The sequence below is a fragment of the Dama dama genome, chromosome 4, assembly GCF_033118175.1.
Source record: "Dama dama isolate Ldn47 chromosome 4, ASM3311817v1, whole genome shotgun sequence".
NCBI classification, from domain to species: Eukaryota; Metazoa; Chordata; class Mammalia; order Artiodactyla; family Cervidae; genus Dama; species Dama dama.
Genome location: NC_083684.1, coordinates 55,578,626 through 55,593,526, shown reverse-complemented (window position 1 = coordinate 55,593,526; position 14,901 = coordinate 55,578,626). Strand labels below are relative to the sequence as shown.

Genomic DNA, 14,901 nt, shown 5'->3' with positions numbered 1-14,901 from the left:
AAAGCTGCTCAGCATCACTAATTACTGGAGAAATGCAAATCAAAATGGCAACAAGGTATCACCACACACCCCTCAGAATGTCCATCTTCTCAAAGATCTACAAAGATTAAATGTTGCTGAAGGCTAGGGGAACAGGGAATCCTCCTACACTGTGGGTGGGGAAGTAAATGTGTGGGTGCAGCCATGAAGTAAAACAGTATGGAGGTTCCTTAAGACATTAACTATAGAGTTACCACATGATCTGACAAGCCCACTCCTTGCCTTAGATCCGGAAGGAAGATTCATTTTAAATGACACATGCACCCCTCTTTTCAGGGCAGCACTACTGACAATATCAAAGACAGAGCATCAACCAAAATGTCCATCCATAGAGAAATGAAGAGTAACTAGTCCTCCATATACTGGAATACACTCAGCTATGAAAAAGAACAAAAATATGCCATTGACCGCAGCATGGATGGACCAAGAGATTTATCATATTGGGTGAAGTCTGTCAGAGAGGGAAAGAGAAATGTCTTGTCACTTACAGGTGGCATCTATAATTTTATTCAAATGAACTAATTTATAAACAGAAACACACAGACTTAGAAAACCCACTTATGATTATTTTTTATTTTTTAAAAAGGTAGGGGAAGGGAGACATTAAGATATTGGGATTAACATATACATCAGTTCAGTTCAGTTCAGTCACTCAGTCGTGTCCAACTCTTTGCCACCCCACGAATCGCAGCACGCCAGGCCTCCCTGTCCATCACCAACTCCCGCAGTTAACTCAAACTCATGTCCGTCGAGTTGATGATGCCATCCAGCCATCTCATCCTCTGTCGTCCCCTTCTCCTCCTGCCCCCAATCCCTCCCAACATATACATAGTACTTATTAAATAGATAATCCAAAAGGACCTAGTGAATAGCACACAGAAGTCTACTGAACACATGGAAGGAACCGATATGGGAAAAGAATCTGAAAAAAAAAAAAAAACAGATAAACGTTCATGTATAACTAAACCAAGTTCCTGTATACCTATAACAAACACAACATCGGAAATCAGCTCTTCTCCAAAAGAAAATGAATGCTAAATTACAAAAGAAAAAAAACAGTGTAACCTTGAGAAGTGCTGTCTCCTAGTGGCCACTTTTGGTAACAACAACTGAAAAACCTGTTCTCTTGGGCACTTAATAGGCATCACGTCTGTGGGGCTGTAAGTAAAATACATCAACCCTCGACAAATGTCCTTGGGTTGGTAACGGAGAAAGAATTCAAAACACAGCAGACAGTCAAGAGGACGATCTTGGGAGGTCAGTTTTACTCTCACTGTTTTCTAAAAAATCACATGAACATATTTCAACACGGTGAAATCTTAGAGAAATGCAAATCAAAACTACAATGAGGTATCACCTCACACAGGTTAGAATGGACATCGGCAAGAGGTCTAAAACCAATAAATGCTGGGGAGGTTGTGGAGAGAAGGGAACCCTCCTACAGTGATGCTGGCAATGTCGATTGTTAACAGCCAGTACACAGGACAGCGGGGAGGTTTCTCAAGTAAAAAGTGAATGAAATTAGGACACTCCCAGAGAGAAAAAGAAGCTCCACACTGATTAAAGAGCTAACTAGATGGCCAGTAATCTAAATCTCTTGAGGAAAAGATAGGTATAATATGCTTTGACATAAATCACAACTTTTTTTGGTCTACCTCTTAGAGTAATGCAAAACAAAACAAAACTAAACAAATGAAAGACCTCATTGAGTTTAAAAGCATTTGCTCAGCAACGGGAACCATAAACAGAAAGAAAAAGAAAACCCTCAGCATGGTAAAAATTAAGTGACTATTAATTGTTGAATATTAAGTGCCCATGAGCACAGTTTTTCCAGTTGTTGTGAAAGCACTTGAATCATCCAGAAATCATCCCCCTCCCCAGTCCCTGGACAAACTGTCTTCCACAAAACCAGTCCCAAAAATGTTGGGGACTGGTACTCTATGGCATAACAGTAAGAATATACCTGACAGAACTCACCACTACAGTAAAAACTGGCTACATGTTAAACTTGTTTTTTTTATTTTTCAATAACAGCACGATCTTTCTTATATAGAGTTCTAACATCAATACAAATTAGAATACAAAATGTTTTTCAAGGTGAATTAATTAGGTTTGGGTGGGGGGGAATCCAGAAAGGAAACAGCATTTTACTGTTATTTATTTCTAGACAAATTAAGGTTCTCTGGGTATTATTTTAGCCCTGTATTACATGCTTTATCTCTATTTACTGATACTGAGACGTTTGGAGGTTATTTTCCTAAAATTTAAAATAAAGAACATTTCCTATAAAGGAAAGATCTCAATTAACAAGCTAACTTCTTAACAGGTTAACTTTGTACTTAACAAGCTAATTTTATTCTTCAAGGAACGATAATAAGAGAAGAAACTGGGCCCAAAGTTAGCAGAAGGAAAAGAATATTAAAAATCAGAGCAAAACTAAATGAAATAAAGACCAGAAAGGAAAAAAAAAAAAAAAAAAAAAAACAGATCAGTGAAACCAAGAGTTTTTTTTCCTCTTTCAAAAGAAAGTATTTCATCACTTACCACTGGTAGGGACATGGGGGAGGGCAAGCTTCCGTCAGGCACCTAAGACTTTCAGCAGCTCACTTCCATCCTGGCTTCGCTTCCTCTCTAGATCCGGCTGAATTAATTTCCCTTGAAAAAGCAAGAAACACGTTTTGGCTTCATCACAGCGATTCACATTCTCCCTCCTCCTGGAAACCCCCTCCCAGCACTTCACTCTCCTCCCTCCTTCCCCAGCTCCAGCCCAGCGGGCTTCACCTGACGGGACACAGCTGCTGGTCATCCTCAATCAGCAGGACCAAGCCGCTCTGTTCCTCTTGAAACAAAATTCATACTTTGTTTTGTTTGTTACCCCTCTGTCCCCTGTCTTCCTAACACACTGAGAGCCGTGTGAGGGCGAGCTCTGCTCTCCTTACCACGGATGCTCCCCCCTCAGCGTCTGCACACAGGGCGCCTTCCCGCCTTCTCCTCCCCAGCATCTCCCACGACAGACAGAGGAAATATAGACATTCATTCGTCCTGAGCTCTCCTCTGAATTATAATTACCTGCAGATTCCCAGGGACTCCAGGAAGCTAGGTTTTATATGGTACCTTCAATAAATCCCATAAAGCCTTTTATGTTAGCAAAAAAACAAAAAGAACAAAAACACCTCACTTGAATTTTTGCTCAGTAAAGCCCCACTGGAAACCCCACTCTCTGCTCCCCAATCATCCCTCCATCCAGCCGGAGCGGGGTTGTGGTCAGCTGGCAGGGTCAGCACGTGTCCTGAACAATGTCAGTGCACAAACACAGCTCCAGGGTTCTCTCCTATTGGAGACCCCCTCTGTTTTTTGCTCAGAGATGGAGCATAAAGAAGCACTCCCCTGACTGCTCTTTGCTCCAGAGTTCTGTGCAGGTAAGAGTTACGCAGGATGGACCAGGGGCTCCTGAATCTATAGTTACAGGGACAGGGTCCTGAGACCCGCTCTGCCCACAGAGACGCCATCTCCACACCAGCTGCAGCATCAGAGACACCGTCTGCGTCTGCAGGGAGCATCTGCTGTGTCTCCAATGAGAAGCGAATGTTTTCCTGGGCACAATCCTCCCCCTCCTCAGATCAGAAGAGAAAGACAGAGGGAGAGAGAGACAGGGGGAGAGAGAGAGACAGTGAGACAGAGACAGAGAGAGATACAGTGAGACACACACACAGAGACAAAGAGACAGAGAGAGATAGAGACAGAGAGAGATACAGTGAGACACACACAGAGAGAGAGAGACAGAGACAGGCAGAGAGTGTGTGAGTGTGTGTCTGACACAAAGTAGCCTGCCAGGCTCCTCTGTCCATGTGACCCCACGGACTTGGCCCATCAGGCTCCTCTGTCCACGGGATTTCCCAGGCAAGGAAACTGGAGTGGGCGGCCATTCCCTCCTCTAGGGGAGCTTCTTGATCCAGGATCGAAACCACTTCTCTTGAGTTTCCTTCCATTGGCAGGTGGACTCTTCACCACTCCACCACCTGGGAAATCCCTGACTAAGGACGACTGCTGGCAATTATCCCGATGATTCCAATGGGGAGTGGAACAGCAGGCAGAAAAGGCTCTCAGCCCTCTCTGGGGTAAGACGCCGTTCAGAATTAACACTGAGATTAGGCATTAATGGGACACTCCGAGGTCCATCAAGAACTTCCTTTGTGGGACTTCCTTGGTGGTCCAGTGGTTGAGGATCAGCCTTGCAATGCAGGGGACGTGGGTTCCATCCCTGGTCGAGGAACTAAGATCCCAGAGGCTGGAGCAACTAAGCTTGTGTGCTGCAACTACTGAGCCTGCGAGCTTTAGAGCCTGTGTGCCACAACTAAGACCCACCACAGCCAAATGCATAAATAAATATTTAAAAAGAGGAACTTGTTGAGTCCTGCCCCAGGCCACATATGTGAGGACTTGCGGACTCCAACAACCTCTGAGCTTCCCAAGGGAGGCTGGCGGTTCCAAAGGCTGGATGCGCCTGAGGCCTCTTTTTGCCTGAAAGGCAGAAACTAGACAAGTAATCCCATCTCTGCAGAGTTACTCCTCACCCCGATTTCCCCTCCCATCCCCCAGGACAGCAACTTCCTCTTCATCCCCTGCCCCCTAAACTCGTCCCTCGTCAGGATCATTCTGGGCTCCCCACACTCCTAGGCCTGCCCCATCCTCCATTTCCTCCCCTTCCCACTCCATGTATTCTAGATTCTTCTGCCCACTATACCCTCCGCTCCCTGGGGCCTGGATCCTTTTCAGCCTCCGTGTGGCCTCAGTTAGATTCACCCACTCACACATTTCACCCTCTTGCAAACTCCATGGAAGAACGTTTGGCGCCCCCACGTGGACACTCATTTTCCTGCAGGGCTTCCCCAGACGCTGGCGGCCCCAACCAGACGCCCTCTGAGAGCAAGCCTGCCCTTCTCAGCCTGGTCCCAGCTGGAACCTGGAAACCCTGCCCTCCTGTCCTACATTCTAGGCCCTACCCCAAGCCCTTCCCTCACCTCCCCAGGGTTGGAGTCCAGGAACCCTATTCTGGCCCCTACCCCACTCCTCATGTCCTTCCTGGTTTGAATCGCCTGTGCCCTCAGCTCGAGACTTGTCTCCTCTGGGGTCCTGACATCCCCCACTCCTGCTCAAACTCTGCCTTTCTAGCCCCAGAGGATTCCAGTCTCCTTCTGCAGCTGCTTTCCTGGACCCTTTCTCCACCCGCTCCTCTTCCCAAAGGGGACTCCTGTGTGCCAGGAGACTTGTGCTGCGTGTCGCTGACTCCCTTTACAAACAGATGCAAAACACATAGAAACACAGACACACGTACAAATAGATATAGTCACACAAATACACAGACACACACACACCCGTGTACACACACGTATGTGGGCACATACCTACATACATACACACAGATGGACATATGTGGGTACATATTCACACACAAACACACACTCAACCCAGAGATCTCCCACACCAAGGCCTTGATTCCAAGACTCTAAGAGGTACTACATGGAGCTCTTCTCTGAAAACCGCGCCCCTGGGCTGGGTCTGGAGAGCGTCCTTTCTCTAAGTGACAGTTTAACCCGGACGGTCCTTTGGCATCTTATGGTCCCTCACCTCACCCCGGGTCAGAACCCTAAGCTTTCTTATCATTCCTCACTGCCACCTCTGTTTCCAAAGGGTCTGATATAGTTTCCCAGAGCATCTGATCATTTTCTTAATTTTTTTTTTTTTAAGAAAATTTTTACAATCCAACATTTTGGCCATCAAACAAGTGAAAGGGAAAGTAACCTTATACATCAAGTGATGCCCTGTTACGTATCACCTGGGCATTGGCCAAAACACTTCCTCTGTAGAGCGGCACCGCCCACGCCAGGCTATAAATTCAGGGTGCAGTCTCAGAGGAACACTCACAACTCGAGCTTTCTCCATGGCGTCACTTGTTTCGCTGATCATGGACAAGGTCTTGGAAGTTCCTGCGCAGGTTTTGGCTGAACTTCTCACACAGAAGGTAACAAACTTTATAAAAGATATTTTAACAACACGTGGAATGGAGCAAGACCTGAGAGCCTTAAATTGCTTGGTCCCATACGCTACCAAAGGGATACTGATATTTTTACTATGCAAGATAGCTTCGGTGGCATACAAGTGGATGGACGCGAAATTTTTTAAAAATAAGAGCATATATATATTTGAAAAGATGGGTAACCAACCAACAGAAGTGATTGTGGCTTGATTTCTATTTATATATCCACTTGGGGTCTATACTATCTTTGTGAACTGTGTTTGGGTTTTTTTTTCCTTTGTGGGGGGAGGGTGGCTTTTCATTTTGTTTCCCCGCTTTGAGAAACACAGGCTTTATTCGGTTACTGCTGGGCAGAGGTTACAAAAGGGCTTCTGGGCTTCCTCTCCCTGGAGGAATGGTTTTTCCGTCATGTCCTGGACTGGATGCTCTTTCGCAGCAGGGTCACCCAGTCTGCTGGGGAAGGGCGCCTGGCTGGCCAGGAAGTTGCCCACTCTATCTGGGGGTCTGGCCAATGGTGGGGGGGGGGGGGCGGGATGCCAAATGAACCTTTAACGGGCATGTGCCCTGTGGGTGCCGACCTGGGAGTTTGGGGCGGGCTGATCCCGACCTGAGGGGAGGGCGAGGAGCCGTGGGGCCTTGAGAGGAGTCGGGGATGGGTGGGGCTCCGGGCAAAGGAGAGAATTGGGCGAGAACAGAGGGAAGGAGAAGCTCCACGCCACCGCGGAGCCCTCAAAGTGTAAGGAGCGTTCTGGGAGGGGAAGTGTGGACGGTGTGGACCCCAACAAGCTCTGTGCTTCCAAGGGGGGCCTGGTGGCTGGCGGTTCCAACAGCGGAAGATGAGACTGAGGCCTCTTGTTGCCTCGAGAAATGAAACTGCACAAGCGGCCCCGCCCTCACCCCCGCTTTCCCTTCCCTTCCCCGAAGGCAGGAACCCGCTCTTCATGCCCTGCCCCCTAGAGCCGCTTCCGGGCTTTTCTAGATCCTTCTGGGCTCTGCCTACCGCAGTCTTCATTATTCTCACTCATCCTGTGCCCTCGTGTTCTGGATGCTTCTGCCCGCGCTCCCCTCTCCCCCTGGCTCTGGCTCCTCTTCAGCCACCACTGTGGTCTCAGTTTCACTTCCTCACACATCTCAGCACTTTGGAAACTCAGCGGAGGACATCTGAAGCCCAGAGACGGACATTCCCTTTCCTCCAGGGCTTCCCCAGATGCTGGATGCCCTGCCCAGCTCAGAGCAGCGCTGCCTTTCCCAGCCGGGTCCAGCGGGAGCCTGGAAACCCTGCCCTCCGGCCCATGCTCTAGTCCCACCGCAAGACCTCCTCCTTTGGCCTCCCTCACTTCCCCCCTTTCCCGGCTCCCCCAGACTCAACTCCCTTTAAAAAAATCTAATGTAACGTTTATTTCACTGTTTATAATGATTGAAGTTGATGCAGATGGACAGCGAAGCCTGGAGTCCATGGGGTCGCAAAGAGTCGGACACGACTGAGCAACTGAAGTGCACTGAATGATTAAAGGTTACTTTCCATTTACAGTTATCACAAAATAGTGGCTGTATCCCCGTATTGTATAGTTCATCCTCCTGCCTGTCTTTCTGCGGTGGTTTGTTCCTCCCACTCCTTCTCCACTATGTTTAGCCACCGCCCCCACTGGAAACCCCTATTTACTTCAATATATCCAGGGGTCTGCTGCTTTTTGTTACATATACTAGTTTGTGGTATTTTGTTAGATTCCTCGTGTAAGTGATATCATATAGTATTGCCACTGTTTTCTCCTACTTAATAATTATGTTTAGTCTTTCGTTTTATCTAACCAAAAGTATCTAAAACACACCAACTGGGAAATGAAAAAAGGGTACAAATGAACTTATCTACAAAACAAATAAAATTATAGATGTAGAAAGCAATCTTATGGTTATCTGGGGTAAGGCAGGGAGGGATGAATTGGAAGCCTGAGGTTGTGTATAAAATAGATGAGGAATAACGGCCTTCTGTAGCGCGGGGAGCTCTACTCAGTACTCTGTGATGACCTATATGGAAGAAGAATCTAGAGAAGAGTGGATATATGTATAACTGACTCACTTTGCTATATACCTGAAGCTAACACAACATTGTAAATCAACTATACCCCTAGGGAAAACAAATTTTAAGTAATGAAAAGAACAAAACTCTCAATGGAAAAGAAAATGAAAGTCAAAGCAAAATACATGTACCAGATACATACCAGTGTTTGATATATATTATAATAGTATGTATAATAAAAAATCCATATATAACATGGGGTTTCCCAGGTGACACGGTAGTAAGGAATCCGCCTGCCAATGCAGGAGATGGAAGGATGCAGGTTGAATCTCTGTGTCACGAAGATCCCCTGGAGTAGTAAATGACAACCCACTCCAGTGCTCTTGTCTGGAAAATTCCATGGACAGAGGAACCTAAAGGGCTACATAGTCTATGGGGATCACGGTCAGACGCGTCTGTTTGTATGGATAATATATATTTTCCGTGGGTTTCTTATAGATAAATTAATGATGGAACAAAGCAAGCCCTGAAACCCTTGAACTGTTGGGTTGCACAGTCCAAGGGATGCTGATATTTGTACTACACAAGATAGCAACCAGTTAAACGTGAGTTGTTCAGAAAACAATATCATATGCATCTTTTAAAAGATGTTTGGTCGCCAACCAGCAGAAGTCATTATGGTTTAATTTCTTCTTATATATCTGTTCGAAATCTATGCTATCTTTGCGAAATCTTAGAAGACGACATTGTATATTATTGTTTAAGAAGCCGCATCATTGAGGGAAGTTAACAGTAGAGATTCGGATATCCTTATTAATTATAAATACCAACTCCTCTGTCTAAGAGAGAGGACTGATTTAAAACTGGGGAGACATCACTAACATGATAACAAGGATCGGGAGACTCATATTACCAGCTTGGCTTACTGTGTTGGCCGCTAAACTGTGATTTCCTCCAACACTGGCAAACATTTAGAAATCGAACTTTTGCTGTTATAAGCAACACACGCACTCTGCCTTCCTGGCAGTGAATAGACATGACCCTGGGGAAGAAAAGGATTATGAAACGGTCCTGTGGTCTTCTGCCTGGTTCTGTGCTGACTGAGACTCCAGCCGGGTGCAGAGCAGGGGAGGGGCCAGATGGTGAGCGGGCAGGACCCTATGAGGCTTTCCCAGAAAAGAACCCCAGCCAAGCCTTCCGCCTGCCTTTTGTCTGTTGAAAAACTTTCATCAAAGAATAAATTTGGGGACTTCCTTGGGGGTCCAGTGGGTGAAGACTCTGAACTTCCACTGCAGGGAACGCAGGTTTGATCTTTGGTTGGGGAACAAGAATCCTACTTACCGTGCGATGTGGCCAGAAAATAAAAAGTAAAAAATTTTTTAAAAGCATGAATTTAATCAGAGAAGTGAGAAAATGCAGAAAGAAAAGGAAAACAGTCAAACAAGCCAAACTAATAATACTTCAGCCAGTAGACAAAGTCAAGGACCTTTATTTAGTTCTTCCTCAAGGTCTATAGATATTGTTCTGTGCCTTATATGTGAACTGTTTAGTGGATACTGAAACCCCTACCAGGTGGAGGAAGTTAACTGTATGTTGCCCACAAGCACGCCAACCCCAGGCCACTTGGAACCAGAAGGTTGATGACGCTGCCTCTTGGTTACCTCACCACCGACCACGGGTCCGTAAACACTGTGAGACGCCTCAGTGCCACCACCAGGCTGGGACACAGGCTTAAGGCGTTGCCTGCTGTGGCCCTCTTTGCCTGGCCAAACAGTAAAGCTAATTTCTTTCTACTTCACCCAACTCTTCCTTAAAGGTTTCATCCCGCACCACTGTATGGAGGCCGGATTTTGGCAACAAATTGGGCGTTCAATATAGGGTTGACTTAGGGGCAGCCCCACGGGGGTCCCCTGGTTTGACCAGACTCTCCGAGGTCATTCCTCCATGCCAGCCTCTTTTGAGAAGACAGAGGGTTGGAAGATTCCTTCAGCGGCCAGGTTGCCTGGGACCCTTATCAAGAAGGCTGAGCTCATCATACCAGGTACTCATCCAGGCAGTGGGGGCTGAGTCAGAAGTGGAGGGTGAGGGAAGACCATCCTAGAAGCTGGGGAGGCCACCTTTGCCTTAAAGAAGTTTCTTTCTTTCTCCAGCCTATACCAGCCTGAATTTTTCTGCTCCAAAGAATTATTTGGAGGAAGGAGAAAGCATCGGGGACATGGAGACACCTTGGCCAGCATCTGGGTAAGTCTGAGAGAATCCATTCTTAGGCAGGTTGATAGGAAGTCGAGGAGTCCCCAAAGAGAGAGGGGTCTGGAATTCTCAAGCAGGAAGAAAAGACAAACTTCTTTGTGCCCCTACATTCCTTAGGATTATATAACAATAATGTGTCCTGCTTGAGGACAGTCTCTGGAAAAAACCTTCTGGCTAATCCTGTTACCTTAAGGTGTAAATTATGGGAGTAGGTCTAATGAGGTGTTTAAAACTTCCAGGCATTCTTTTGATTCAATGTAATAACTAATTAGAGAGTACATAATTCCATTGCTAACACTAGCAATGGGGTACTCTTTCTGCCCCCTTCTGATGCCTATGTCAGAAGCTTTCCCTGTCTCCTTTATACTTTAATAAAATTTATTACACAAAGCTCTGAGCGATCAAGCGTCATCTCTGGCCACAGATTGAATTCTTCTTCTCCTCCAGAGGCCAAGAATCCCGGCGTCTTTCCTGAGGTTCAGCAATAGTCTTTCATCTTGGGGGCTCGTCTGGGATTCTTCAGGACAAGGTAAGGATGCTTGGAGCTCTAGTTCTTTGTTCTCCTAGCGAATATGTTTCCTGCTGTACTTCACTAACTCTACAGTGTGCTTGTGTGAATGAATGACATGCCCCGCGCAAAGCAAGTGAGGAGCCCTTCTCTGCGGTTCCGTGGTGACCTCATACGGCTTATGGCAGAAACCTGTCGGGGGTTTATACCATCTGCCAATGCCAAGAGGCACCCAATGTCTCCTTCGGGGACCGACCAGAAATGGACAAAGCGTGTGGACCGAGCTCTCCTTTCTCGGTCAAACTTTTCAGTCTCTTTGACCATCTCCTAACTCCTTGGAATTAGAAGTACTAACCTAATCTGTCGGATCATAGACTTTCAAGGGACTTGTGATCTATGCTGTTACTGGGTACTATGACTTAGGTCCCAAACTTGGATTGGTAGTCAGGAAGCGCCTAGCCTCACTAGGCATGGAAAATTTGGAAGCTAGATTAAGCTCTAGCTCCAAAAGCATCTCTGAGGTTAAAGGTTACTCAGATTAAAACTATAATGGGGTTTTTTCCTTTGGTAACGCTGGCTTTTAGTGGACCAGAGGAGGCTCTTATACTGGTGTGGTGATGCTTGGAAGGAACATCTCAGTTTTATGTTCGTATCAGACTTATTGTGGTCAGAAATATACTGAGGGTCGTGCACAGGCACTCAGGTGACGAGAATGTTTCCCCCAGCAGTCTTAGCTTGGGAGGCATTCTGGAAGGTTACTCTGATTGCACCCTGGGTGGCATCAGAGGTAAGCAAGGTGTTAATGGTGAGGAGCTGGACGTCAGTCAGGGATGCCATCAGGTCTACCCCTGGTGCATCTCCACCCCGTCTCGGTGGTAGAACCGGGAGGGCCGAGTATGTCACCTGCGTCAGTAAGGGACAGACTAAGTCCGCCCAGGAAAGAAAAGCTTTGGTGTAAAGTCTGTCTACACCCTCATCTAGAGCAGGGAGGAATGCCTCTGGTACAAAGAGGGCGCTGGTTGCTTTTTTTCTCTCTTGTAGATGGGAGCTGACAATTCCAGCCTCACCCCTTTGAACTGTATCCTGAAAAACTGGGATAGGTTTGATCCCCAGGGCTTAAAGAAGACACGCCTGGTCTTCCTATGTGATACTGCATGACCGCAGTACCCACTGGAAGACGGTGAATGGTGGCCAGTTGGAGGGTCTCCTGTCCTAATGAGGGCTCAAACTGTCCCCAAAAGGGAGGGACTGTCCCCCTTTGAATGTATTTATCGAAGGCCTTTCTTATGCACGGACATTGTTATAGACCCCGAAGCCTTGGAATTAACTAATTATGTAACTCAGCTCTCAGCTTTTCAACTGGCATTAACAGAACTCCAGGAGATGACTCCTGACCCAGCCTCTGAGTCAAGCAAGCCTCTATTTAAGCCAGGAACCGAGGTCCTCATAAAAGTCCCTCAAGCCCCTCTGGGAAGGCCCTTACCAGGTTATTCTTTCTTCTCCCACAGCTCTCAGAGTGCCAGGAATTTATTCGTGGGTACATCACACTCGAGTTAAGAGGTGGCACCCTGACCAGAACTAAGTGACTTCGTTTTATGTCTTTACTTTCTACGCTCTGACTTTGTACTTTTCAGATGGGCCTGATAACCTATGTGAGCCTACTTATGCTGACTCCAAAAATCCTGAGTCTGCCGTCTGATCCTCAAGACAACGCCTTCCTGTCCTGGGCTCACTCCTATGCTGCATTCCACAATCGGTCTAACTGCTGGGTTTGTGGCGCGCTCCCCTCTTCATCAGTGGAAGGCTTCCCGTGGTGGACATCTCCACTTCAAGGAAAAGACTTTCTCCAAGTCTGCGAATACCTTCGACAACAATCATATGTGATGCCTCTTCTTAAACTGATGACGTCTAACAACCCTATAATGGACTGGTGCAACACGTTGTTCTTTAACTATGGACACAATGTGACGTTTAATTTTGATTATACATTGTCTCGGTTCAATGACTATTTTGCTACACACAAGGCAAATAGGTCTAAATCTAATGGTTTTTTACCTGATGTTTATCAAATATGGGATGAGGTTATATGGTTAACTCCTGAAAAAGGACGTCTAATATCTACTGCCCCTATTTGCTGGGAACAAATAGAGCCATCCCCAGAATTTAGTCAACAACTTAAATTATAGTGATTGGAAACCCTTGGGATTTTTGCCTCAGGAAATATGCAATGTAATCATTCCCGTGTTTTCCAACCCCAATTCAGGTCCTCCCTTTGTCTGGCCAGGCACTGATTGGGACTGGATATCTATGTCATGCTGGCTTGCTCCAAACGGGACTTATTGGACATGTGGCTCTTACCTGTGGGCATGGCTTCCCCCTGGGTGGACAGGGAAATGCACCCTAGGTCTAGCCTTTACTCACGGCTTTATATTTTCAGAGCTTCCAGAGAAGCCTGCTAATTTACCCCACCTTACAACTCGGTGGGCACGGTCTGTATTTCACTGGTATGGTTATTTGGCTGCAGTGTTTGTCCCCTCTTTGGGAACTACAGATGTTATGCTATGAGTGGATGGTTTGACTAATTGTACTCAACAGGCATTACAAGGTTCTCAGAAAGCTAGTTCAGCTCTTAATGCTGAACAAGCACAGATTAGAAAGGTGGTTTTACAAAACAGATTGGCTTTAGATATCTGACAGCCGCGCAAGGAGGAACTTGTGCCATTCTTCATACCCAGTGCTGTGCGTATATACCTGAGATGAGCACTAATGTCACTCACTTTACTAAACACATGACCCAGATGACTGGGGCTAGGGATACTCCCGAAGCCTCAATTGCTTCACTTTGGGAGACGTTAACTACTTCCCCAGGGTGGAAAGCTATCTTAATTACAATAATTCTGATTGTTCTATTTTTGTTGTTTGCTCCCTGCATCTGTGTCATTGGATTTGTTTCTAGTCCATGAAGGCTTTTAAGTTAGAAATGGTTGTCCAAGCTCCTAGGAGTGCCACAGCCTCTTTCAAATATTACTTGGGACCCCTGGATGAGAGACCCTCAATACGAGGGTTAGCAGAATATGTTGCCTCAACAACTTAGGGACCACGCCCCTAAACAGCAGGAAGTAGTTATGGAACGAAAACGGCGCCCCTTTCCCTTGGCAACATAATTCTCCTAAAAGCAAAGGGGGGATGAGAGAGTCAATTCCTAGGCAGGTTGATAGGAAGTCCAGGGGTCCCCAAGGAGAGAGGGGTCTGGAATTCTCAAGGAGGAAGAAAGGACAAACTTTTTTTCCCTCTACATTCCTTAGGATTATATAACAATAATGTATCCTGCTTGAGGACAGTCTCTGGAAAAAAAACCTTCTGGCTAATCCTGTTATCTCAAAATGTAAATTATGGCAGTAGGTCTGGTGAGGTCTTTACAAACTCCAGACATTCTTTTGATTCACTGTAATATCTAATTTGAGAGTATATGACTCCATGGCTAATGCTAGCAAGGGGGTACTCTTTCTGCCCCCTTCTGATGTCTATGTCGGAAGCTTTCTTTATCCCTTTGATACTTTAATAAACTTTATTACACAAAAGCTCTGAGTGATCAAGCCTCGTCTCTGGCCCTGGATTGAATTCTTCTCCTCCGGCATCTTCGCGTGATTCAACATCAACCTTTCCTTAATATACTATAATGATACTATATTAATTAACTATTAATATAAATTAAAATTTATATAATTTATATCTTTAAAATTTACATGAATTTTAAAATTTTTATAAATTTATCTAAAATAAATTTTATATTAATATTTAATTAATATATTATTAATGACAATAAGTACAGTACATACTACTATAATTATATAAAATAGATATATTTAAATTATATATTACTTATACTATATCATATATTATATAAAATATATATAGAAATTAAAATGTATAATAACATTATATAATATATAATATCACATATAATAACATTATATAATATGTCATTATATATTTTAGTCATATATAAAATTATATATATTATATATAATATATTACAATATATAATAT

At 45.3% G+C, this 14,901-nt stretch overlaps 1 long non-coding RNA gene across 1 annotated transcript; it reads left to right on the top strand.

Annotated features, from left to right (window-relative positions):
* The first annotated feature begins 5,967 nt into the window (after positions 1-5,967).
* On the top strand, positions 5,968-14,432 carry LOC133054408 (uncharacterized). Its single transcript, XR_009692405.1, has 5 exons — positions 5,968-6,061; positions 9,910-10,134; positions 10,244-10,334; positions 10,791-10,872; positions 12,486-14,432. It is a non-coding gene; the product is annotated as an uncharacterized LOC133054408 (long non-coding RNA).
* The last annotated feature ends 469 nt before the right edge of the window (positions 14,433-14,901 follow it).